The following is a 27,256-nucleotide window of genomic DNA, read 5'->3' on the forward strand; positions in this document are numbered from 1 at the left end:
ATTGCAACATCCCTGCAAAAAATCCTGCATTCGTGAAGCTTATAATATTCAGTTTGAGTCTAGACTGTGTCACACAGGGGTGGATTCAACTGCTCTGTTCTAAAAGGCTTAACATCAATTCTTTTTATTGTAAAATTTTATTTATATTATTTGTGATCACCTGACTTTAGTGGGAATTGTATTTCTCTTACTTTGTATAGGTTGTATTTTCTCTTACCTTCTATTTTTTGATTGTTATGCACCACAACAAGATAAATTCCTTGTAGGTGCAAACCTACCTGGCAATAAATCTGTTTCTGATTCTGATTCAGGTGTTTCTACTGTTTTCTAATGTTTTAGTACACCCTTTTGTGAGGTGAAATAATACTAGAAACATCTCCCAGTGCAACAACATCACTAACTACAGCTTGAAGGATGACTCAGTGACACAGTGTCAGCAAAAAACGGAACATTATCACCTTCAGAGAGACAAGTTTTAATAGAGTGGAAAAATTGCAGTAAAGCTTAAAACATTAGCTGATACATCAATTAGTCATTAGACAGGAAAGTAATCATCAACTGTTTGACAGTTGTAATCCTTTCAGTCATTCTTCAGGCAAAAATGCCAAAAATGAGCTGGTTCCAGACTCTCCAGACTGTGATTGCAAATGGAATATCTTCGGGTGTAGGCTGGTTGGACAAAAAAGACATTTGAAGACGTCGCCTTGGGCTCTGAGAGTTTGTGAGAAATTTGACATTTCATAGACTTGACGATTATAGTAACAGATTCATCAATAATGAATAGAATCATTAGTTGCAGCCGTAAATTGAAGTTGATGGTGATAAACTCATAACTGTTTATTATTCATAACTGTAAATCCGATGGCACCAGATGTCAGTGTTGTTTTGGTGTTCTCTACTAGTGTCATTACTTTTATTCTATCTTACATTAGGATAAAAGCACTGTAGTAGACATAAGTTAACACGCACATGCACCCATGCAGAAACACATGCAGATGGCAGCTGCAGGGTCACAGCTGAAGAGGGTTGTAACACCAACATGGTATGATATCTTCATGTTGCATTCTGTTTCCTTGTGCAACAGCTGGTAATTTACATATTCCGAAATTGATATCAAGATAAATGTCAGTGATGAACCAATCTCATCAACAGCAGGAGTAAAACGCACTCCAAAGCATTTGTATCACAAGTGTTATGATTAGGAATTGGATAGTTGTCTCTTGAGTGTGTAAAGCCAAACATTTGGAAAATACAAAAGAGCCGTGTTGTCTTCCAGTGATGATGTTGGGAACCTCTCGGTGAGTCACTCTGCTTCCACAACTTCCTCTGCTCTGCTCTGCACGGCCGGCTGGGCGCAGCCTAGATTTGTAGTTGTTTGAAGAATGGGAGCTGTCTTCAGATATGGCGCGTTGAATATATAATAGCAGCACAAAGGAGTTCATCCATGTAATAACAGAGCAGTACTTCAAAGACCCCTGGCTGAGCCTTTCCTTACTCTACAGTACGGACAGCACTAGTGGGGATCTCCCCAAAGAGGAGCCAGCAGGAGTCCAGCCTATTGCTACCACTCCATTCCCCACCACTGCTTTCAACTCTCTTATCAGCTCTTCCTCTCCTCCCCTCTGCTTTTCCTCCCCAATTCCCAAAACATTAATCGGTCATAGTGAAGTAAAGTGAAGAGTTGTAGAGTTAACTGAATGCCTTTAAGGAGGATAAGGCACTTTTGAGGGGTTTTATCTTGGAGAGAATGTGAAGACTAAGAGTTCATATGTTCACCAGGCAATTAACTTATCATTAACTTGTCAACAGGAGGACAATATTGTTTAGGTCACTATATGCACGCGCACACAGTTTGCTTTCTTTGAAGTTTCCATTTCCCTATAGCGTCAAAGCCTCTAAAAACAGTTGACATGGCATCCTTCCCCTCAGCGAATTGTTTCACAAAACAATAAAAGCAGCAACAAGCTTGGTGTCAAAAGGGCAGGATGAAGTTGTCCATGTGACACATCAAAGCTCTCTGTTCCATGTCTTCATCACACCTGGAAGAATGAGATGACTTTTACTGTACTTTTGATTGAGGAGGTGGTCAAAGAAAGTTCACTGCTCAACATGATGTGCAGCTCCACTTCAGGCACCTCGGATCAATCACTCCCCCCTGTTTTGTTTTGTTTTTTTCCTCCACTCTACCAAGAAGCAGAGGTGTGGTGTCTGTCAAACTGCCATTCATTGGGATTTACCGATCACTGAGGGGGCTGAATCGTGGAAAAACAACCCGGTCTAGATCTACAGTATCTGGGAAAGCTTTGCTCTATCTGCCTGCCTAACAGTCCATCCACAGCAACTATCTGGCAGAAATCACCGAAGGCCCATTACTGACAGAGAGATAAGGCCAGAGAAAAGAATGCCCCTCAGATAATACTGAAAAGTCAGGGAACATCTTCCTCTGCTTATATCTGTCTCGCAGGCGTTTAAAAAACAGGGAGCTCCTGACAGTCGGTGAGAAATTGAAACTGTCTCTGCCTTGTCAGGAACTCACCAACTCTAACGGAGAGACACTGAAAGTGACCTTGGAGGATTTCTCTCCCTCTCTCTGTTCCTCTGTTTCTCTCCGTCTCTCACCTTGAAATAAAGCTCGGGTGGAACCAGACGACAGAAAATGAAGCGTCAGAAACATGACTGTGGTACAAGGCCTGACCTGCAGATGGGAAATGTCCTGCTTGGTTATGAGAGACACGGAGCCAAGAGAGGCCAGTCAATAGACTCAAGACTCACCTCTCTCTCTACATGTCAAGTCTTTTTAGATAAAGAAGACCCAATCTTGGCTGTCATGAAAGAAACCAACCTACTTTTACCACTTAGTATAGAAGTAAGAAGTATGTTTAGAGGCAATAAAGACTCGTTATTGCCTCTAAACATACTTCTTACTATCTATCACCTAATGCCAAGAACAGTCCTACAGCATGTAATTGGCTTTAAGTGATGCCTGCATGTAAAAGTAAATGGAAAATTGTTGACATTTACCAAATCATCACTTCCTGAGAAAGAGAGGGCTTTCTGTGTCCCACATGTTCAATCTTGTGTGCATAAGGATTTTGCTAACATACTAGAAAACCTGGCTAAGTTTTCCTGACAACCGTGGTCTTATATAATTTAATGTGCTCAGCATATAAGCCAATTCGAAGAGGTAATTTAGCCACATTGTACCACAGAACTCATTTTACTTTAACTAATGCTTACATTAAAGCTTGATTTATGGATGTGCATTATTCCGTACCAGTGGTGGCTACATGCGTAGGCGCTGTACCTACGCTGTAACTGAAACGTGCCTCTGCAGAAATGCAATTATATGTCAAGGCTATGGAGGCGATGGAGATACCAAGTGGGAACCACAAGAACTGTCTGCATGTGCTGACTGATGCCAGTGGAGATTGTTCAGAGTGCAGACAACATGAACAAAGCTGAAGAAAGACTTTTTCAGCAGCAGCACACATCTAGCAAAGTCAATTCCAGTGCAAACTTTCTGCTCACCGCAATGGGAGAAGCCTACTAAGTCACGAGACAAGACCAAATTGAAGTTACCTGGATGTAACTCCAGTTGTGTGTGTGTAGCCCACAGTCTAATCATATTTATAAAGTGAATGGAAGCATGTAAACACAGTTTATGTTGGGTGTATATGACTAAAACCCAATACGGACAGATCGTACGTCACAGTACTTTATCACATAAATGCAAAAATCTTATATTCTTATAAGTTCTGCTCATTGATTTGCCTGCACTGACCTGGTGCACCCTGACTTATTATTAAAGGGAAATATCCTTCTGTATAAACAGTGCAGCAAAATGTCTGACGGTTGACAAATTTATCTTGTCATCCACTATATATCATTTTTTCGCCAAGCCTATGTGGACAGTCACTTTTCCCCACATTTGTTGCAACATGTACACAAAGTGCCACCCTCAAGCTATAAGAAAGCAGCTTGTGCCTTGAGACAGCAGCAGCAGCAGCAGCAGGATGCAGACTGTGTGATGATGAATAGAGATGTCAGACGGCCACAATAGAGGTCGGATCCTTAACTGGCCGACTGACCTGCCTTTCTAAATAGAATGGGTGGCCAAACCATTGAGACCAGCCATCAATCTCCTTCGCGAACACAAAGATGATTTGCTCCATTCAAATCACTGGGTGAATGAAAAGGGGAGCAACAAAGAGGAGTGTGCACGCAGGCAACTATATGCAAGTGTATGTACATCTGTGTCTGATATGTGCTCATGTGCTATGATGCATAACCACACGCCTTGGCAGCATGTTTTTTTTGTAATTGTGTTTACACAATCTGTCGAAACCCCAGCGCTTGTATTGAATTGCACCACTAATACCTGGCTGTAATATATTGATCTTCCCTTCCATACTGTATATCCCGCCAACAATTTCACTTGCTAACGAAGTGTGAAATGAATTGTGAGAGCAACATCTTGTCGAATGTATATACAAGCACTCACAGCTATTAGATTCATTTACAGTAAACGGGAGACACGTCGGGCTCCAGTCTGCACTATAGTATGTGCAAGGTACAACTTGTCGCACAGTGACGACAGACTCAGACAAAATTTGTTTAATCTAGTTCGGTTTTATGGAGGGTAAATGGATCCTTCGGTGGTAGATAGCATTTCACACAGCTTAGCATTCATCAAGAAGCCCTAAACCCAAACTAGCAATTACAGAGAAGATCAAGATATGTACATATGGTCATAACCATAAAGAAAGTGAGGGCAGAAAATAAACAGTGATAAATGTAATGAAGGAGGAGGCAATAGTATTGCTGAGGGGGAGGAGGAGGAGAATTACAGTGATGAAGAAGGTGTGGGAGATGAAAATGTTGCTAATGATAACGTCACCACATAACCACAGAAATCAGAGTGATTACGGCCCTGCTGGTGCTGATGAAAATGATAGTTTCTAAGACTATAGTTACAAGTGAGGGGATGATCATGATGACAAGCATGATTAATCAAAAACAATACGGTCTGGTTACATCTCAGTATTTATATTGGATAAAATAAAGAAGCGGAGGCACTTCCTGAAACAGTTGGGAGCTGAGAAAAATGTTAAATCAAATCAAAGATCTTTATGCTGTAGGGAAGCTACATTCAGACCCTACTTCCCCCAGGGACTGGAACCAGCAGAGTTGGAAAAAGTCAGCCAAGTCGTTAATGAAGTTATGACCAGAGTCACCGCTGTGACAGGAGATCTTAATCGCCTGCAAGAGTGGAGGAACGAGACCTACTCCAGACCCATTTAGTCCATGGCACTCTAATGCTAATTAGAGGGAAAGAAGGGAAGGCTTGTAATCTGTTCAATTAGCCCATCCTGGAGAGGCATCCTGTGGGGCTGATGAGAGATTCAGGCCCGGGACCGTGTGCTGTTGCTGAAGACTATTTTCATGAATCACAGGGGAAAGTCCTTAAGGTTTATGTGATGGTCATGTTGAGGTTTCTGAGATTCCTAAAGCTTTTCGATTAATTTTCAAACACATCTCTGACACGCTGGATGAATTTTGGTCTTTTTTTTTTTCTCCTGCTCTCACTCATCTTTACGTTTCTACACCATATCGCCCCCTCCTTTTGCTCTTTCTGCAACGCAGCAGAAAACATCCGCAGTGGTTAAAGTCAGATATAGAGACGGAGACTGAGAGTGTGTCAGGTCTCAATCCCCAGCCTCTCTGGCACCCCTCCATGCTGTTTCTGTGCCCTGTCAGCAGTACAGCCAGGCAGAGATATGCATCCACCCTGCCCTGTGCTCAGCTCAGCTCTGCTCCACGCCGTGCAGCGCGCAGATGTCCACACAATTTACTGCCCACACCAAATTGGATCACTTCTCTGGTGTTTTGTGCAGGCCTCGCACCTGCTGTTCTCCAACTTCTCTCATAAACGACTAAACATCTAAAGATTGTAGGGAAGAGAGGAGGGAGGAAGCGGGAGTTGATTTAAGGAGCAAATTAAACCGGGAAGGGCTGCATGACATAGACACAAAAAGAAGAGAAAAGGGTTGATGGTGGATATGAAAAAAGGAGAGACTGTCCTCTACTTTTGCAGCAAATCCTCTTCCTATATGCACACATCTTTGATAAGATTCTACCTTTGAGCACACGGTTGTTTGTGGAAATCACACTGTAGTCTGCAGATTTAAGTACCAGCCAGTGATGAACTACAGCTTATACAGTTTGACCTTAGAGGCAACCATGTAGTCTGCCAGGTCACCACAGACTTGTCGAGGTTAAGCACGATCTGACATCTGATCGGCTATACCTGAGTTGGTGGTGTATAGATCATTAGAGTAACAGGAGAAAAAAGACGTGTGAGTTTGTGTTTTCTGGTAATACACGTGTGCATGTGAACCCTGAGGGACCCTGACAGGTGGTGGTACACTGTCTAGATCATTTATTGATCCTGGACTGCCAGGTGTGAGATACTCCTGCATCCATCTCAGACGTGGCCTCATAACTCATCATCACAGAGATGACACGAGCGAAGGACCGAGCAACAACTGAATAAGTGTATCTTCATTCCAGCAGCAACTTTGTTGTTGTTGGGTATTCTACAAAGATTATTTAATGCCTATATTTTTAGATTATTTATCTCTGCAAGGGCAACTACAATACGCCTAAGGTTAGGCAACTAAAATGATTAATTAAAGTTAGGGAAATATTCTGGTTGCATTCGTACAGTTGGTGTGTAATGGGATGCAAACTCTGGCATAAAAGTTGGACATGCCAAAAGCTCATCCACTACCCCGACTTTCAAAGTTTTTGCTTCAGTACGTAATCCTGCATTGGCACTAAACTCTTGCATTGGATATGAGTTGTGCGCTGCAGAATCATCCAATATGAAAATAATTCCCAGGATACTGCTGTCACTTGTGGGCATTGCTATCCATCATGTCAAAATTTCGAAATTTGCATTGCATTTACACACATTTATAACATATACCACTTGTAGACACACATACTCACCACACACTCAATTGCTGTTGACCCTAATTCATGGTTAAACATTTAAGGCAGGTAATCTAGTCTTTTGTTTTAACCACAATGTGCCCACAGAAAGAAAAAAAGAAAGAAGCAACAATAGCCCAGAACAAAAACTCTCTCAGCATCTCAGATAAAAATCAGCGTTTGAGTGTTAATCGTCCGTGTACAGTCTATTATACTAAGAGTTCTCTTTTTCAGATCTGTATTTGGTTGCAGTAAATAATATGTGGTGTAATCATCATCAGTCACTGAGCAACTTTTACACTCAGTAGGATTATCTGACGAGATGACATACAAACTGCAGCCTAAGCCTTCTTTGATTATCACTGTAATTACAGAGAATCACCATGTGTTTGCCACTGACTACGCCAGTTAAATGTTCTTTTAGCAGACGGTAATAGCTCTCCCATATGGATTTCCAAAGTGAACCTGTTACATGTGTCTGTTAACATCTTCTCCATCTTACTGTCTTGCAGATTATTACATGTTACTTGGGTCTTGCGGGAGTAAATTACCATGTTGTTTCTGAAAATATTATCCTATAATACTCTTGATTGGACTTATTCTCATCTTCTTAGTTGTATAGGACTATATTGTAACAGTATTTGTCTGTGATATAGGTTAGGTTAATTTCTTTATCTTATAATTTTAATTTAAAGTCATTGTTTTTCTTCTAACATCTTATTTCTTATTTGGTGAGTATCAGTACTATTTCTATCCTCTCAGCTAATAGCCTATATCTAATTGTTACCTTAGCTCTTGTAAAGGCATACAAATCAAAATAATTACCTCTAGCCTTTTTTTTTGTTTTTCTTTTACCTGCTCCTGCTTACCAAATGCAGCATAAGATACACATTAATTATACCTGCAAGATATACAGTAATTACTCCGATTACCACAGTTTATTTTCTGTCTTACATAGGATAGCGGTACTGATTTTACTCATAATATTTTAATTCAAAAACCTCCACTTCAGGGGGTCATCGATGTTCAAAAATGAAACCATAACACGGTCAATGGTCCCTGTCACCACTACATATCTAACAGCAGTTTCTCTCTCTTTTTTTTTTAACATTTAGTAAATATTTTCTTTTCTTTAAGATTTTTTTTACATATGATAAAAACAAATTCTTTGCTTTCATGATTCAGGCTTTGGCAGCATATTTCATGAGTATTTGGATTATCTTGAATTGACTTTAGTACCACAACTATCCCTGCCACGGTAAGTGTTTAAAAATCTTACTGACTCCAAATCAGTATAATTTTATTGCAGCATATTCACACTCTCCCATTTCGGTGCAGTTAGGAGACACATTCAGAGATTAGCTAAATGATGAAGTAATTGGGGAGACAGTGGAGGAAATGAGATCAGATTATAGCAGTTTAAATCATAATAGCCTTCTTTTTCAAGTGGATTATATAATACAACAGTGATGATTAGAGCTAATCCATGACCACAGAGCATGGATAATGGTAGAATCAGTGAATAGATTGCCAGAGTTTTTATAAAATGATGGTTTTGGTTTCTGTAATTACATTTGTCATTTATTAATGAAAATATTCTGAAGAGACCGGAGTAAATATCAGACCCGACAGCACTGGCTTGGTCATTACACTTCTGCTTTGCTAACTAATAGCAGGTTAACTGGCAACTGTTTAGAGCCATAATCAGAGAGCTGCTTTGAATGAAGTCCAGCAGGATTGAAATATTTGTGATTAAAATGATACTGAGCCAGAGCTGTGTGCTGGATTTGCTCTTTTGGAAATAAGACAAATTCATCCAGTGCACCTGCAGTAAAAGGCTTGAACATTTTCTCCTCTGAAAAGCCAAAAAGTACAAAAGGCAATCCAGCGTGAGCCACTGAGAGCTGAGAGAACCGTAATGGTAACCAGCCACTCCAGTAGTGATGCATGCAAAGCCCCTGGCACTGAAGAGGGAGGATGTTACTTTGGCCATTTTGGCACAGAATAACCTGGAGGGGGCCTTATCACCTCCATCACCCCCTCCCTCTCCCCCCTCAGCTCCCCATAGTTGCAATCGTGTCCCTTTTGCTCTCCTTGTGTTCCTTGCTCCATCAGGACTTCTCAAAGAAACATTCATGTCTTTTCCTCATCTCCACCGGCCCTATTCTTCTCACTTCTACATTCACAGTCTCTCTTCATCTCTCTCCTCCAGGCTCTCTGTGCCATCTCTGATGCTCTATGCAGCATCAGAGATCGCTGCTGAAGAGGTTGGGAGGTATAGGCATGGGTCATCAAGCCCACAGCACACTGTCAGAGAGGGGGGGTGGGGGATCATCAGCAGAATATTGAGAAAACCTCCCTGACAAAAGGAATCAGACAGCAAATGGACCTTGCACTAGAGTGTGTTGAATCATTCAAAAGCTAAACAGGATAGTACATCAGTATAGCTGATAGGTAAATTGTGTGTGTGTGTGTGTGTGTTTGTGTGTGTTGATGCAACTTTGCAACATTGTGCTACATTTAACAAAATGCTAACCGCAAGTAATGTAAAACAGTTTCTTATCTTCAGCACTTTGATTCTGATTGTGCTAATTCACCAAAAAGCCAGGTTGGTGAGAGTTTATGAAAGGCTTTAAATTGTATGTTAATTTACATTTGAAAGTTTTGGTTGCACAGTAAATACACTGAAGTATGTTTACATGTGTGTTATGTAGGAGGGTGAGATGAGGTAGGAGGTAAAGACAGCGCAAGGCGGTGTTCGTTTTATGCAAACATGCTGCAATTTTAATGGACACTAACGTCCTTAGCAGCACCGCCCCTGTGAGTAAAGGAGGGGATGAAGAGAGGAGGGAGGCTGTGGGAGCCTTTCAGACCACTTTGCTCCTTTGAATCTGTCAATTTTGCCCTGCTTTTCCCATCCTCCCTCTCTCCTCATCTTCCCATCTTCTTTCACCTAAGGTCTACTCATGCATGTTATCACTAAGCTGGCAGCAGTGGGAAGCTACAGAGGAATTCTCCCCCAGTGCCATCCAACTCTCCACCGCTCCATCTCCATTTTTACCTCCATCGCTCCATAGCTGTCCTCCTCCCTCACTACTGTAACCATTATACCATTATCCCTTCCCTGCATCCAACGTGTGTGTGCCATGACAATCTCCTCTCCTCTCCTCTCCTCTCCACAGTGACAGACTGGCTGTGTTCTGCGAGCTGGAAAAACTCTCTGATAAGCAGAGCGGACTTCAAATAGGTGTGACAGGTTTGTATTTCTCCCCACCACCAACTGACTCCTTTCCCTCTGGCAGAACCAAAATGCCGCAACTAAATCCACAATCCTGCACCCTCACCTGCTGGCGCTCCATTATACGCCCCCACAGTTACTGTGCCACTCCAGGCCTTATCCCACATATGTGTGCCAGTCACCCAGTGGTTCTGCAATGACGATGATGACAACCCTGCACTGCCATTCAACAGCTATGCCCCTCCAGACTCTGTATGAGTGCACATGTCATCAAAAGAAATATGAATGAGTGAGCATCAGCGAACGAGCCACTGTGCTTCTACAAATACACAAACAGGCTGACACACACATATGGTGTGTGTTTTAGCATGAAGAGGGGGGTCAGCTTTGGTAGTTTACTAGTCTTGTTGTCCTCTTGCGTGGACTGTAAGTGTGTATATTTGTTTATATATGCACAACACACTAAATGCAAAAGGTTTTGGTGGAATATAAGTGAGAGCATGTGGTAATCAATGACCATCCTCCTAGCCAGTCACATTTCAAATGTGTTTTCAAACAGCTGTGATAATCACAATGGGATATGATGAACATGGTTCACTGTGAGAGCTTCTCCCAACAGGAAAGTGAGTTTGCTCTCAGGGAGGTTCAAAGAGGTGAGGGGCAAACAGATGGCAAAATAATAACAATACATCCCAGGGCAGATGATCTTAAAAAGGCTTTTAAAGCTGAATTTATGATTGAATGTCTGGTCATCATGTTTCTCAACACAGTCATCTACGAGATAACCACATGCTCAGTTACTCAATCTTGAAGTAAAATAAAATGAGAGAGAGAAAAAAAGGAAAATAAACTATTTGAAGCGTACTGAAAAACATTGTTTTCTCTGGCAGCCTGGTGCAGCTTGTGCATGATTTAGTCAAGGTAACCGATGTGTGTTAAGGCGCTGCATGGCTCTTTTTAAATCAGAGGCTGCAGAGAGAACATACATACAGATCACTGCGGCAGTTTAAAAGCAGTTGTGAATGACACGTACTGCACTGGAAAGTATGACGGATTCATCTTTAGCTCAGTATAGACTGCCTTCCTGACCATTTTGATTTAGTTCCCCTAAATTACAAAAAGGCATATTCTTCCACTTACCCCTCGTGGTATCTATCTCAGAAGATTGTTTTGGTTTTATTTGCTCAGATTTTGAGATTACTGATATGCAATACAATAAGGGTAAATGCAGTTTTGTTTATGATGCTCAAAGCTTAAAAATATATATATTTAGAGAACTCACAGATATTTATTGTATATGTGCCTTAAACTCAGTTTTGTGGTTATTTTGAGATATGAGGTGAAAGGTTGTTACCTTTTTTATAATTCAAGGGGGGCAACAAATGAAAATATTGAAAATGTTTAGAAACAGCCTATAAATATACGTGTGGTCCACCCTAAATTTTCTGTATAGTTCAGATAAATTGATACAACACAAAACTGCCTTCATCTTTGTCCAACCTTGACATCACTTTTCTTTTTTTTAATAATTAGATTAGATTAGATTAGATCATTTTTTCCACATTAATTATAACTATCATTTTTTGTTACAGGCCTGAGCTTGATAAAATAATAAACAGATGAATATTACATAACTTAGTGAAAAAAAAAACAAAATAAAATAAAAGAGAAGAAAAAATCAACTCAACTCCTTTTTTATACATGACCAGAATTTAGCAGTTTTAGAAGAGTCCCAAATCTGAGGGGATCTGCTTGGGTCAATTTTGTTTAAGATTTGAGGTGTTCTGTGTTAAAAATATGAAATAAAACATTTGTTTCTTGTCTAGTGGATAATGGATTCCTCAGTTGGTCCAAGAAGGGTCTTGTCCTGAGATAATTTAGTATTTAGTATCTAAAGTGGTGAGAGTGAAGATAAGCAAAGATATCTTTCTGTGGAACTCCAAATGTAATTTCGACCATGACACGTTTTCACTCTCTCGGTCCATCTCTACCTGTTTCTGCCAGACAACACCATCTAAATCATCTGTAATCAATACACTTAGAGGTAGCGTGGACAAGTGAGAAAAAAAGAGGAGTACAGGAAAGATAGGGCAAATGTAAGACAAAATATTCAGCACTTTCTCCAAGAGTGGAGGTTGTTTGCCCCTCTCCTCCTTCCCTCTTCTATTTTTTTCACCAACTCCTTTTCCTCTACTCACTAGCTCATGTGGGACATGAGAAAAATGAACAACATGGAGGAGGGATGTCTGTCCGTATTTGGCGTTTACTTAAGAACACATCAGAGTTAACTAAAAAAAGACAGTGAGAAAATGACAGAGCACATCGGCTTGTTGAAAACACAAGATCATCAAGACGTGTCACAGCTTCATGCTCTCGCTATTTCTAGTCTTTTGCAAACTACATACATGTATGCACACATGCACGAAAGTTGCAAATAACAGAAGTTGCAAATCTTGTGATATATAATCTTGAGATAACAGTGTGGCATGAGTGGGAAACACAGAAAGGCTCAGCAAACATGTAGAGATGGATGTAGCAATAATTTAAAAGCCGGATGCAGCCATCCCTTCAGGAAATAGAAAGACATTGAGAAAGTAAAAAAAAAACAGATAAAAAAGAAAAATGCAAGCAGAGGATGTTTCAGAAGTGTACAGCAGAGGTGAAGAAGCGGGAGGAAAGGAGGGAGGGGAACGAGTTTTGAACAACCTCCAGCATCCCAGTGCAGTATGAACAAGGTGAGGTCATCTCTGGGGGAGCTGGGGCTGAATTCTAATCACAACAATAAGGTCAACAGAGTAATCCCTGTCCGCTGAAATGTCACTGTTCTCTTGCTCCGACACGGCTCCCCACGCACAGCATCACAACAACCAGCTATCGATCACACACTAATTAGGAATGGATGAAGTGCTGCTGTATGCCGGGATACAGGGGATACACAAATGTGAACAAAACTACACCCGCAGGAGAATGAAATATATCTTTTCATACACACACTTATACTACAACTATGTTTTTCATACGCTCTCCTCATCACCTGGGACAGAAAGTCAGGTGAATAATCTTGACCTGAATTGAGCACAGGCTTCAGAGGAAAAGGAAATGGGATTGCAGGATAAACATGAAACACCTACACACACACACAGGCACACACACTCACAAACACACACACACACACACACACACACATAAATAGATGAAAGACAGTAAGGAGGAAAATCACAGCAGTATTTTATTTGGATCAGTGATGCTCCTGGGAAAGATTAGTGTGTAACTAACTAACTTACAGCAGTGAGAAGTCTGGATTATAGATTTTCATCAGACTGTGATTAGACTGAGAACACGGCCAGAGCGTGAACTGCTGACCTCAGGTTGACAGGCTTAATGCAACCTGCTGCTATCATCTACAATTACATGACAACTGAGCAAATTACATCTGCTGATGGAGACCATGTAATACTGTTGAAAGCTGTGGAAAAAGCAAGTACTGTAAGTGGACCTTGAGTTGTGACTGGTTTGTCAACTGCTGTGGTCAGCTTAAAGGATAAGGTTGGCAATTTTCTATATTTTTCTTATTGTCAACAAATGTCATATGCAAAGCCAAACTAAGAATGAATTGATCTTACTTACAAGTATTATGTGTGTATCCAAAGTCTAATATATTGTATTCCTCTGTGTAGAAGACCTCTGTAGCTTGTTGTGCTACATATCACAACCTCTTTGTACTTAAATTCTTATAGAAATTTAAGTCAAAAGATTGTGATATGTAGCACAAAAGCTAGCAAAGCTCTGTAAATGGAACTGCATTGCCATGCATGCGCAGTGGCGCCATAGAAGGAACTTCTCGCCTGAGACTGAAAATGTGATCACTGTTATTACTCTTTGGAGCCGTTTCTAAACAAACTACCATAACTGTAGTCTTCGGGGTGAAGGAACATGTCACCCAGTACAACGGTGTGGCTCACTGATGTGTTTTTAATAGTTTTTGGACAACAACAGAGGTCTACAGCACAGAGGAATACAATATATCAGGCTTTGGATACATACACAATACTTAATCAGGATGAGTTCATTATTGGTTTGACTCTGCACATGAGATTTGTTGACAATAAGAAAAATGTAGGAAATTGCCATCCTTATCCTTAAACTTTAAGACAAGATGAAGTGCTTAGAAGGATTTACACACGCACAGTATCTAAAACTACAGTTCAGGCTGGGCAATAATAGATATAATCTTATATCACAGTATACATCATAAATCAATATACAGTATGGTCCAAAAGACCATTTTGGATCCCACTTATTACGGTAAATAGTCCAGAAATTCAATTGAGATACAAAAATCCTATAAGTATAGTACTGCCCACAATGGCATAATACAACAAGGAATTAAAGACATATCTATCTAGGTATAAATTGTATGGCAAAATCTCTGACAGTTGATACATTTTAACATCTTATCGTATATACTGTCATACTGTCCACCCCTAACTACAGTATGTACTATAACAACACACATGCACACAGAGTCACTCAAAGCCAACAGTATAGAGGACCAGAGAGACGTTGTATGCTCTGCCATCTTGGTTCAACCCATCTAAACTGACAGCTAGATGGGAACGACAGCACCGTCATAGTAACAAAGATAGAAACTGCGACACCACCGCTACTACTGTATGTGTATGCATTCTGTATGCATGTGTGTAGTGCACAGTGTGTAGAAAAAACACGTGAAACAGTCTGCACAGGAGGCCTTGTCAGATAGACAGGAACTGAAGGAAGAAACGACAGCAAGTCGTGGCGCAAAACTGAGAAGGAATGCCTGGAGAGAAGAGGTGTATTCAAAGGAGACAGGCGGGAAAGCTGCAACAGAAGTCGAAAGACAAGAAAAGTATAAAAGGAAGTATGTGGGATGGAAGGAACGTCATACATACAGCATTTTATGAGCATGAGTAAAAGTTGCTATGTTTTGAAACCAAGGGGCATAATGACTCAATTTGCATTGAGTCTGCATTCATACCAGCATTATGGTATTCCATATGAAGGTGTGATTGATGAGCCTTACTCTGGTGACATTATTAAACTGATCCAACTCATTAACATTTTAACTACCTAGGCGCTTTGGTCAGAAGGGCAAATGGAAGGAGAGGGATGCTAATGAAAAGCAGGGATATTATACAGTCGTAAGTTTTATTCACTCGAGTGACACAGTTTCATCATACAGATTATGTGAAAGTGTAAACTCAAATTCAGGTTGGATAGAGACATGATGTGTTAGATTTTGATGGTATCATCAATATATATGTTATTCCCAATTTGGCTTTATCTTTCACCTCTATTCCGCTGTTTCGCCTCCTTTCAGTCAATTACCCTGAACACAATTTTATAATATCGAGGCAACCAGTCTGCTGACTAAGACACACATTATCTATGCATCCGCAGAGGATCACAAACAACAGCTTATTGCTCATAAATGCAGCCAGGCTTTAAACCATACATACACATACACACACACACATACACACCTTCCTACTCAGGACCTGTTTTTCATTCAATTATCAGCATGTCTGTGCAATCTAAAACAGCTTAGAGATAGACAGAGCGCTTTAAAAATGGACTGTGAAATTCGGCCTCCATAACCATGAGAAAAAAAAAAAACAACAGTGACAATACTTATAACACCGAGCACAATTATACCACCTCCGCCTGCCTCTGCTGCTCTCAGACAAATGGATAGGTAGATTAGTTTCGCACTTGACTGGTTTTGTCTGGCAGCTCCAGCCGGTCCCCGTGTCACATGCTGATGACAAGGCCACCACTTCCCCAGGTCTGGTCACAGTGAGACAGACTCATTTGATCTGCTGCAGGGTCTTTCACTGTCACCCTCACCCTGCCTCATGCTCACTACAAACTGGAGATACAATTATGCAAAGACGGATCTGTGAGGGAAATATAGATGGCACAAAAGAAAAGTGCTATGAAGACCTGGAGGATGAACAGAAGATTATTTGTAAGGACGGATGCCATGATGGATGAGAGGAACGATGTAAGGATGGATGGGTGATGAGAAGAAAGATAGGGACGAGCAGATTCATGATACGGGCGAGCAATTATATATATATATATATATATATATATATATATATATATATATCACAATATATCACAATAGCAATATATAACATGATGTAGTACTGCTACTCAGAAAATTCAATTGAGAAACTGTCTATAGATATTATAAAACAGGAAAACTCAAATATTGTGATATCTTAAAACAAATACCTTGACATCAATATCTAACAATAAAATGTGGTGAACAGTATTGCTGCTTTAGGAAACACTTAAATAAACCGTAATGTGAAAAGCATCGAAAAGCATTTCTGTACTATAACTTTCAGAAAGCAATGATTTGACTAGCATGCCTACTTGCAGTTGGCCAGAGGTGAGAAAGTAAGCATTTTTTTTTAAATTCGTCACACTGTTAAAATGCAACACTATAAATATCTTCGAGAAAAGAGCACCTCTTTCCCCATTTGAAAGATTATTGGGTCTCACCCTTCACATGACAGCAGGCTTTTCCCACCTTTGAGTGTGGCTGTTTGGAATATCTACAAACACTTTTGTCTTTTGCCACAGTTGTCACATCGTATCGCATCAGCAAACCTCTGCCTTTAAAGATCCTGAAAGAACAATGTTAACATATACAGACAGGACCCAGTATGAAGAAAAAAGCTGAATAAATGAGTGGGGAAACAGAACAAATGCAGATAGTGCCTTAATAAGAATGAGGGGTCACTGAAGCATCAAATGAGGGAATACTTTTTGGAAGAATGGTTTTTTGCTTTAATGTGTTATGCGTCTTGACATCATGATAACCAAATGAATCTTATTACAGTATCAATATTATATTGATTTATTACCTGGCTCTATATGAACAACAATGATGACAAATGAACCAAGAAATGAATGAGAGGAGACATTCATGGATTTATGGAAAAATAAACATAGGAATGCATGGAGTTAGAGGGGAATAAAGCTACAGAGAACAAGTGGATGAGAACAGATGAGCACAATATTGGCCAGCGAAAAAGAACCGCAATGGAACATATGGCCTACAAACTATATAATTGTATAAGCCTATATGTGAAGTCTCTCTCTCTCTCTTTGTGTGCCTGCCTTAGTCCCAGTGCAGACAGGTGTAGCTGCAGCCCAATAAACAGACTGGCTAGTATTTCAGTGTCTCGTCTCTTATGCTAAGAATAGTCAGTCATGTGTCTGAAGCAGAAACTCACTGAGAAAGCCTTTCAGCTCATGATCACACATACTGGATGACCTCAGCTCACACACAGCAGGATCTCACCGCCTTACAGAAGTGTAAACAGCCTTTCTGTTTATATGCGTCCACTTAACTCGCAAATTCCTGTCTGCATGCACATCACGTGCCCCGTCTCGAACTCTATTTTGACCATAGCCACAGCCAGATCTCTTCCCTTCTCCCATTTCACTCCACAGGCCTATAATGTATCTCTCCTCCTGCTCTTGCAGCACCCTTGGCCTCAGGGGACAACAGGCTGCTGGGTTGTCAGGCTGCGGAGCCCTCAGAGATGGGAGGGATGACAACGTACTGTATGTCTCCTCAGGGATCGGCCGGGCACAGAAGGAGCGATAGGAAAGCAGAACGGGGGACGGAGAGGAAGTACAGAAGTGCAAGGAGTTATAGACTGTGATGTGATTTAACCCCACAAGGTAATATGTGAGTGAAGACAGAAAGTCCTAAACCATCTTCCCCCGCCTCAATTCCCTTTTCCTCAAAGTGATATATTCCCTGCCTGTCCCGGCGGATATGGAGCACATACAAGCGATATCGTTCACTTTAATGCTATCTCTACTACAATTCCCTGATGAGAAAAGGGACAATGAAACTTTATAGTGTGAAGAGAAAAGAGTTTGTGTCTGCTGTGCTGTCATAGGCCATATTCTATAAGGCCTAAAGGCTCAGTTAAATACACAGAGAGAGACAGGACAGGGAAGCACAGTGGGACACTTCAGAGTATAAGCTCCAGACAGAATATAAATGAAACAAAGACATCAGTGAAATCAATTTACATAAACAAGATTTTATAGATTTTATGATGGATGATTTAAAATACAATAAATCTTCACTGATTAAAGATCAAAAACAGATTAAAATTAAGGTTAGAGGTCACAAATGCCAAATCAAACATGACATTATCGGGTCTGGGTGAGTCAAAATAAATCCTTCAAAGTGAGAAAATATTGTGTAAGAGAATGATTACTGTGCTTCACCAAACTCTCATTCACAAATTCTACCTTTTGAAGAGGGAGTAAGCAGAATAGGGACAACTTCCAGCAAATATGTGACCATTTACAGAGTGTGTCATTTGCCTTCCAGCCTCAGTGCTGGCCGGCCTCTCTCTGGGGCCCATCTGTGTAACCATAGTGATTGAGCAGTCTCCATCTCTGTCTGTTAATCTAGTCTTCCCTGTGGGCTGTGATATGTGTTTGTGTGTGTGTGTGTGTGTTTCTGTAGTCCTCCCATAGGCAGCAGTACACAGGTTAGTGATGCATTCATTATAAGAGCTCATTAATTTCCCTTAAACTGCTGCAGGCTAACACCCACTGTCTGGAGGATACTTTAGAAAAGGTGGTGTGCATGTTGGTCTGTGCTTGTGTTTTATGTGTATGTGTGTGTGCTGTTATTGGTAGATCCTGTCAGGGGTGTGTGGAGAGAGCAGGGTGATGTGCACAGGGCAGCTGCTAGTTAAATTGAGCCTAAGCAATGTGACATGTAAACAGATGCACACACACACGCACACATTCACACACATACTCAGGCCAGTTTTAGTTAGGAACATGTGAGGCTCATAATGGAGGAGTGGTTCTCACCTAGTCCCTTTATAAATGTATAAGTGTGTGTGTGTCTGTGTGTGTGTGTGTGTGTGTTTCCATGTGTATATGCTAGATAAGGCTGTGAAATAATTATAACTATTTGCCATTTCTTGGCCAGCGTTTCCACAATAGCGTAGGAGGCAAATAGTTCAGATTCAGATGGGGAGTGTGTGACTGTATATATGTGTATGTGTGTGTGTGTTTGTGTGTGCTCTCAATCTCTGCCCTCACTGCCAAAAAGGCTCCACTATCAGTCTAGTGTTATTCCAGACTGACTCTCCTCGGAAGCATAACTATCTGATCAACAGCAGCACTGCGAGGATTCAACACAACGTATTTCCTCGGTGAACACAAGCAGGAGGAGGCAACTTTGTGAAAGCTGATGTTTGTCAGTCTGTGGCAGCAGATTAGAGGACAAAATGAAGGGTGGAAAAAGAGAGGGGAGACGGACAACAGAGTGTGTGTGTCATGTTTAATGAGCAGGTCCAGCTCTGCTTCTGCCTCCATCCTGATGGCTGTTTTTAACTCTGAAGATGAGGGGCAACTTTATACTCACTAACCTCTTCCTGTCTACTACTTACAGTAACTATGACTCAGAAAGGGTACTCCACCTGCAGAGCGTCTTCAGAGCCATCATCTATAGAGAATCTGTGTATAGATTTCCAACAAGGAAGATAATAAGCAGTGATTCTCCACATTTCGGCTCTTCTCTTTGAACCCAGTGACCAGCAACTCCTTTCTCCTTCTTCTTCACTCCATTTGCAGCTCTTCTCAAACACACTTTATCTACTTTATTTCTGTACTTTCATCTACCTTTCCCCAAAGTCCCTCCCTCCTCCCCAGAGGTCTGTAACCGAGGGATGATGGACAGATCTGCCAGTCTCGGGGTAATACGCCGTCAGATTGGTATGCCAGTGATACCAAAGGCTGTCAGATAAAACACCTTCCGCCCAATCCTTCCTCATTTACATCCAATTACACATGCACATGAGTGTTTGCGCATGTACATGCTGAAATGTGCGTGCATGTATGTGTGCACTTGCACACTCTATCTATCTTCTAACATGATGTATCTCACACACACACACACACAGATAAAAAGTGTGTGTCCGTGTGTGTTACTGTGTCTGGATAAGTTTCTTTGACAGGTTGCAGAACTTGCAACTATGCCCAGACAAATCATAACTCTACATGCCAGTTCCCTCAGACAAAAACTAATAAGAGATTCAGAGACTGAGTTGGCTAGGGAGGGTGGAAGAAAGACAATAAAAAAGGAAGCCAAAGAAAAAGGTATAAAAAACAAAGAAAACAGAGAGAACATATAGCATTTATCATCCATGTTGTGAAATTTGACATACAGCCCTCCAGGAAGTCTGTTCAACTGGTCACATGAGGCCCAGCAGAATGCAAAAAAACCCAGTTTGGAGAGCTGCCTGACAAATCAGTCATCCTTGGACCACAGGGATGGGACCTCGGTGGCTTGAGGACCTGAGAGGTGGCCAGCAAACTGCCTGACATATCGATCATCCCAGTCCTATGGGACATGAGCTATACAGGAAATCACAGGTGGCTGAGAGACACGGGCTGCCAGGTTCAGTACACATGGAGAGGTCGCCAAAAACTGCCTGACCCATCTGTCAAACAGGGAATGTAAAGCTCAACACTTAACATTTACTCACAAACTGACAGAGACACACAATACACAGAAAAGGAGTGTCAAAAGCTGTCAATTTTTCAAAAGAAACCACTCTCCAACACATATATAGTTACACACACAGATGCATGCTGGTCTACATAAGCACACATACAGGCAGGCAGCCATATGCTTCTGGGCTCTTCTAAGACAGTGGACCCGAGGGAAATTAAACAATATCAGTAATTTCTCTTCGTGTTCCCAATCAAACTCCCATGACTGAATGTAAGAGTTTTAATATGGCTGTGCATTTATGGGTGTGAAAGAGATAGAGAGAGAGATAGAGAGAGAGTGAGAGAGAGAGAGAGGGAGAAAAGAGGAGGACAGAGAGAAAGTAACTATCTGGGGATGCATGTATACTGTGTGAGTATATATGAATATGCATTGTACTAACAGATGGGCTGGCCGCAGTGTCAGGGGGCTGCACACCATGATTTGACGATGAGAAGCACATATTTAAATGAATATGAATTTGCATACCACTGACACTTCCAGACCAATGTATTAGAGTGTCTGTCCCACGCTGACAAGCTGAGCATCTGTTTGAAAAGCTGAAGAGATTGCTTGAAGTGCTCTTCTCAGTTTCCCATTCATTTCATTCATGGGCCACAAACTTGAACTATTGGAATAGTTGGGAGTTGTGGAGTTTTGCGCCACAGTAGCAGGTTTCTTGCTTGAAGGTTAAGAGGTACTTAAGAGGAAATAAAACTGATGAATAAGACTGCTGAAAGAGAGGCACTGTATCTGATTTTCAGCAGCACCTGTTGAAATGATCTTGTTCACACAAGCGAACGCCTTCATTAATTTATTTGCCTCTTTCTCTTCTTAATGTGGAAAACGGAGGGAGTGATAGAATGAGGGATTACAGCTCAATAACAGGCTGGCATTATGGCTCCCTGTCCTCCACCCACACAGGGATTAGCTAGGCGGGGAGAACCCCACTTTAGCGTTGTAGCCTAATAAAATGGCCATCATATAGAGAGGCATTTAGGAGCAATGAATACCAATGAGTGACTACAGAACACATTCAGCAAACTGGTAAATGAAAGCCATGCATCACAGTGGTGGCGTATTATCCATCTGTTGGCTGATTGGAGCTCAGCTGGAGCTCAACATGTTGGCTTCCTACGTCTTACTGAGTGGCTCGGAGAGGAGCACCATTTTTTAGTTTGCAAAGGAAAAGGACAATGTGGAAGCTGAATAGTTCTATACTGCGAGTGTAAACAAACAGTCATACATGAACAATACTATTCATTTTGTAAAGGGCTGTAACCAACAATTATTTTCATTAACAATTAATCATTTTTAAATGGACTGATTAAACCTTTAGTCAACGAAAGGATGTTTTGTCCTACTAACAGTTCAAAACCCAATTTTCAGAGATATAAACAGAGAAAAGCTGAAAATATTAACATTCAGGAAGCTGGAACTGGCAAATGTTTGGCGTTTTTAGTTGATAAATGACTTAAAACCGCTATATTTGATATTTATATATTAACAATAGTTCACATGATTATGTATATGCTTGTAGTGATGAACTCACAGAGCAGTTTCCCTTCAGGTCTACAGAGCCGTTTAGCATCAGCTCATTGTTTTGTGTTTCCAATTCAGTTCAATTCAAAATACTTTATTTTCCTCAAAGGGCAATTTGAGGTGAGCGAGTTTGCAAACAAAGTACACATATACAGTTCATTCACACACACAAAGACAATCTAAATATACAAATATGACAATGTTAGAAAGAGTTCAAATACACAAAGATTAATGGCAGAGGCCGGTCTGTAGCTGGCCAAAATATCAAACACCACAAAGGCACATATTATGTAAAAAGTGTCAAAAGTGCATTTATCAGCCTATACATGAGGTAAACTGACCATTTCCTGTACTGTCTGTTCACAAGTCTAACGGTTTCTGGAATAAAAACCAAACTTCCTTCTGTTTGTTTTACATACAGGTAATGTAAAACACCTTCCTGATGGCATTAGTTTAAATAGCCATAAAGAACACGAGTGGGATCGGTTCTTGAACTTTTGACAAAGGGATGTAAACTAATAGTCAAATTAAAGTTTGCAGGTGCAACTTTACTGATTTAGTTCAGTTCTGTGTGGTACCCAGCAAGCAGCTGTTTTCAGCAAAAAAGCTATAAAACCCATTGTACACTACTCGCCCAACACTGAACTGTAGACAGAAAAAGTTAGGGACTAGCTGGTGAACATAGCAGACCATTTAGCAACTAAAGAGCTAAATATTATTCTCAGGAGTTAGTGGAGACCAAAAATAGAATGAAATCAAGGGAGAATATTGGATTTACGTTCATCTGTGGCCAGAAACACAACTTTAAATTAATGCTAATGTTGCTCCCTATCTGCTGGAAAACCTGATGTGATAATATGCCAATGCTGTGTTTACAACTTGTTTCCGCTGCCTCCAAGTGATAAAAAAAAATCAGTTAATGCAGGTTCAAATGGTTAATTGATAATCAAAACGACCAATTGCTTCAGCACCCAACAGCATTATATTCACACTACTCACCATATATGCTCAACACAGAAAAGTAAGTCTTGTTCAGAAGCAGAGTTGTTGCTGATGTGAGACGGAGGAGAAAGGCATGAGGACAAAACAGGAGAGAGTGAGAATGGGAGTTTGTGAGGGACAAAGGAGGGTGAGAATGAGAGGGGGACAATGATGAGTGTGGTTCAGCTGTGTTAATAGTTCTGCCCTGGATGGCCGTCTCTCCCCGCCATGCCAAGCCTCAATGATTTATGGGCTATTTGGAGATAGCTGGGCTACTGAATGTAAACAATCCCTCACACGCAGCTGAGAGAGAGAGAGAGAGAGAGAGAAAGGCTTGAGGTATATGAAGGAGATAGCTAGAGTATGGACCATTCCTCACACAACACAACAAGTAAAGAAAGAAAATAGAGGGAATCAAAGGTGGGAATAGGGAGGGCGGGCGGTATAGGTAGAAGTGACCAGAGGAAGAGGGAAAAGTGAGCGAGGAAGAAAAGAGTGAGCGGTGATGAATGCAGGGAGGCGAAAAGTGTCAGAGCAGAAAAACAGATGAGATAGAGGGCTGGATGAGAGAAAAACCCGAGAAAGTATAGGAGGGGATTGAGTGAAGGAGTGATGAAGAGGAAAAGAAAAGTGAGGAAGGGGGTGATGAACAAAAGGATAAGAGGAGGCCAGCGCTTTGATCTGGACCAAAGAGCATTGGTATTCACCTTCAACACTGCAGAGGGAATCTCACTCTCCCATCCTGTTGATCACCTCGTTCTACCTTTTCAGCTACCCATCACTACGCCCCACATCCTCTCCCATCCTGATGTTCCTGTATTGATAGGATACACAAGTGTTTTCTTATTTCTCATTTGTTATTTGCAGCCACAGTCCCACTTTGCTCTAACTATGGATTTGCTGTGAGAGATCTGTGCAAAAAGAGCTGCTGAATGGATTTTCGCTTCCGTTCTGTTGGTGTTTGTGTGTGTAAATGGTTTGTAGAGAAAAGCCAGAGTGGACATACGGATGGCCAAGAAACATGTGCATTAAATGGGGACTAATACATAGAAAGTAAATAAATAAAGATGTCAGATGTTTAGGTAAAGTTTTACAAGTTATGTTTTCATTAAAATGTTGGGCGAGTTTACTGTGAAATTTCATGCATCAGTGTGTGTTTCCATCAACTACGTTTGTGTGAATATATTCAAGGACATGACAAGATTACATAATTAATCAAGCAGCAGTAACTGTGGAATTTCACTGCTGCTTTCCATATAAGATGGCGCCTGTCTCCTAGAAATTACTCTCATATATGACTAAATTGTTTTCCCAATTATGTTATGTTGCCAGATGTACTTGCAGTATATATTGTGGTTTCGCTTAAATGTTAATTAACATGTTGTGCTTCAAGTCATTGTGGACTTTTTTCTGTATTAAACAAGACCATAATTGTTCTCTTACCTTAACCGAGTGCTGCTAGTGTCTAAACATAACCATAAAAAGTTTAACATTGCTGTACTGGCAGATATTGTGCTGCAAGATCAGATATTTTAGTGGCAAAATAAAGAACTACATTGTCTCTGAATATTTCAGTATCAACATTTTATCAACTTGCAAAACATGTTAATTAACAACAGTTTCTCATTATGCGGAGAGAAAATAATTAGAGTATAGTATTATAGTAATTCAGTCAGCATCTTGTTTCTAGCAAAATGTATTTGCTGTTGCAATTTAATCGTCTATGAATGTAATTTTTAGGAGGAGACAGACACTGAAGTGTTTTTATCAGCCACTGTTGGGATAGAGAGGGGAGGTGACATGCGACAAGTGCCCCTGTCTGGCCTCAAACCAGGGATGTTGGGCTCATGTACACCTACAATACCCCTAACGCTCTTTGTATTTTATATCTTCCTATCTTTTAAGCTTTGGTGAAGCAGAGGCAGGGAAGCATAACGTGAATGTTTTGTCTAGAGTGGAAAAAGAAGAGGCAAGTACTGAAATGTCAAGATGTATTAGAAAGACAAGCATAGAAACTTGATACTTTTGCTTTTTCTTGTATTTCTGTTATTTCCACACTGGTGGAAATTAGATATGTGCATCACACAGGTGCATAGAAATGTACCTAGTGTAAGCATTATACAGTATATTGCATATAATGTATATTTTGTGATAATTTCTCTAATGTAAATATGAAATAATGCAGTGTCTGTGTCATCTGGCAAATCACTGTTTGTCCGCTATACCTCTGTCTCTATTTCTCTCTTTCTGTACGGCAAAGTACCTGGATGCTAGACTATGTTCACTCTAGCAATTACATGAACAATTTAAGTTGTCATGGTTTTTGTCACAGTTGTCTTTCATCCTCCATTTGCCTTTTAAACAACACTTTCATCCTCACTCTGGCTCACCTAAACACACCTTCAACTCTTGTCACTTCTTGAAACAATAGCATCACTCCAAAACAACCATTTTACCCCCATCGTCTCTGCCCCTTTCCATAGCATCCAATTTTCAGTCCTCTGCCTTGCTTTGCAAAACATCATGTTACTTCCTGTTTCATTTACTGTGCGTTCATTATTTTTTGTAAGGTAATGCATACAAAAATGTCATGATTTTGGTTTTCGATATTTTTTATGTTGCCCATTAATTTCTGTTGATTCCCACAAATTACAAAATTTATTGAGGATGCAGGTATTTTAATGCATATGTTTGTTTTTTTTGTTTTTTTTAATGTAATTCAACCAAGGATTCAACTGTCTTTCATTTCAGCTAACAATCAGTTGCAGCCTTCTCCCTCTGCTGTATCGTCCTGCCCAGCTGCTCAGTCAGTCCATCAAATAGGCTGCATGAAGAGTATTACTGACTGTTCTCCAGCCAAGAGTTTGACAAAAACAGTAACATCAACAACAAAGCTCCAGAATAAACAAAGAATACTGACCACAGCAGCGGGCAGAAAGGGACTCGCCGCCACATACTCTCCACTAAACAAGGCAGGATTTCCTTTTCATGGTCTCTGGCTGACTTCTGACTGCTTCCACTTCCTGGCTTTCCTCAGTTGTGCTTTACTGCCAGATACCCCATCCAAACAGCCAAACAGTAAATGGCACATAATGAGAGAGCCACTAACCTTGTTCGAACCCCAAATGGGGAGCCGCCAAGGTGGGACACCTGTCATTTAGGTGTGTGTCTGTGTGTGCACATGCATGCTTGTCTATGGGTAGGTATGAGACTGGAAGTGGTTGGATCTATGAATGTCCTGCTCCTAAATTGGTAAAATACTGAAGTATGCACATATACATGCAAATACATGAGGAATCATGCACCAGACACCAGACAGGAAGGATGAAGGGGATTTTATTTCTCTGACTTCCTCATTTCATAATGCAGCACTGACTAATTTAATTGTCTAATTAACATTAAAAGAAAAAAAATCCAACGGACACATTTTCCATCGTGAGAAACAATATCTGCTTACAAGTGCAGTAAAAATGAAAATGTAATGTGGCTGGAGGGTGCCAGAAACATCAATTATGTTTATCCACAGCGCATTTACACTGTATCTGCATTAATACATCTATAATAATAACAATCTCCTGCACACTCCTTGTAAACAGTGCATACTCAATGCTAATGACCGACAAACAAAGAACTGTGGGTCCTCCTTTCCTGCAGATACCATGATGTTCTCTGAATTGCCATTTTGTTATCATTTTGACACTGGCTTCTTGTTAGCCATTTTCTGTTGGGTTTATTTTGCCCTAAATAGTTCCTGTGGCTGCTGCATCCATCTGGTCATTTTCAGGTGACACAGAAGCTTCTTTAGTGGTGGATAGGAGCAGTTAGCTTTATCAAGTTGCACAAAGTCCCATATTATTTGTAACATGCTAAAGCAAACTTTATCTATTTAGTATTCACTATTTTGTTTTTGC

General features: G+C 40.7%; 1 protein-coding gene across 2 annotated transcripts in view; it reads right to left on the reverse strand.

The window, feature by feature from the left end:
• Positions 1-27,256, reverse strand: part of schip1 (schwannomin interacting protein 1) — a 218,149-nt gene that overhangs the window by 45,227 nt on the left and 145,666 nt on the right. The gene's annotated exons all lie outside the window — the stretch shown is intronic.

This window comes from Thunnus thynnus, chromosome 7 (genome assembly GCF_963924715.1).
Source record: "Thunnus thynnus chromosome 7, fThuThy2.1, whole genome shotgun sequence".
NCBI classification, from domain to species: domain Eukaryota; kingdom Metazoa; phylum Chordata; class Actinopteri; order Scombriformes; family Scombridae; genus Thunnus; species Thunnus thynnus.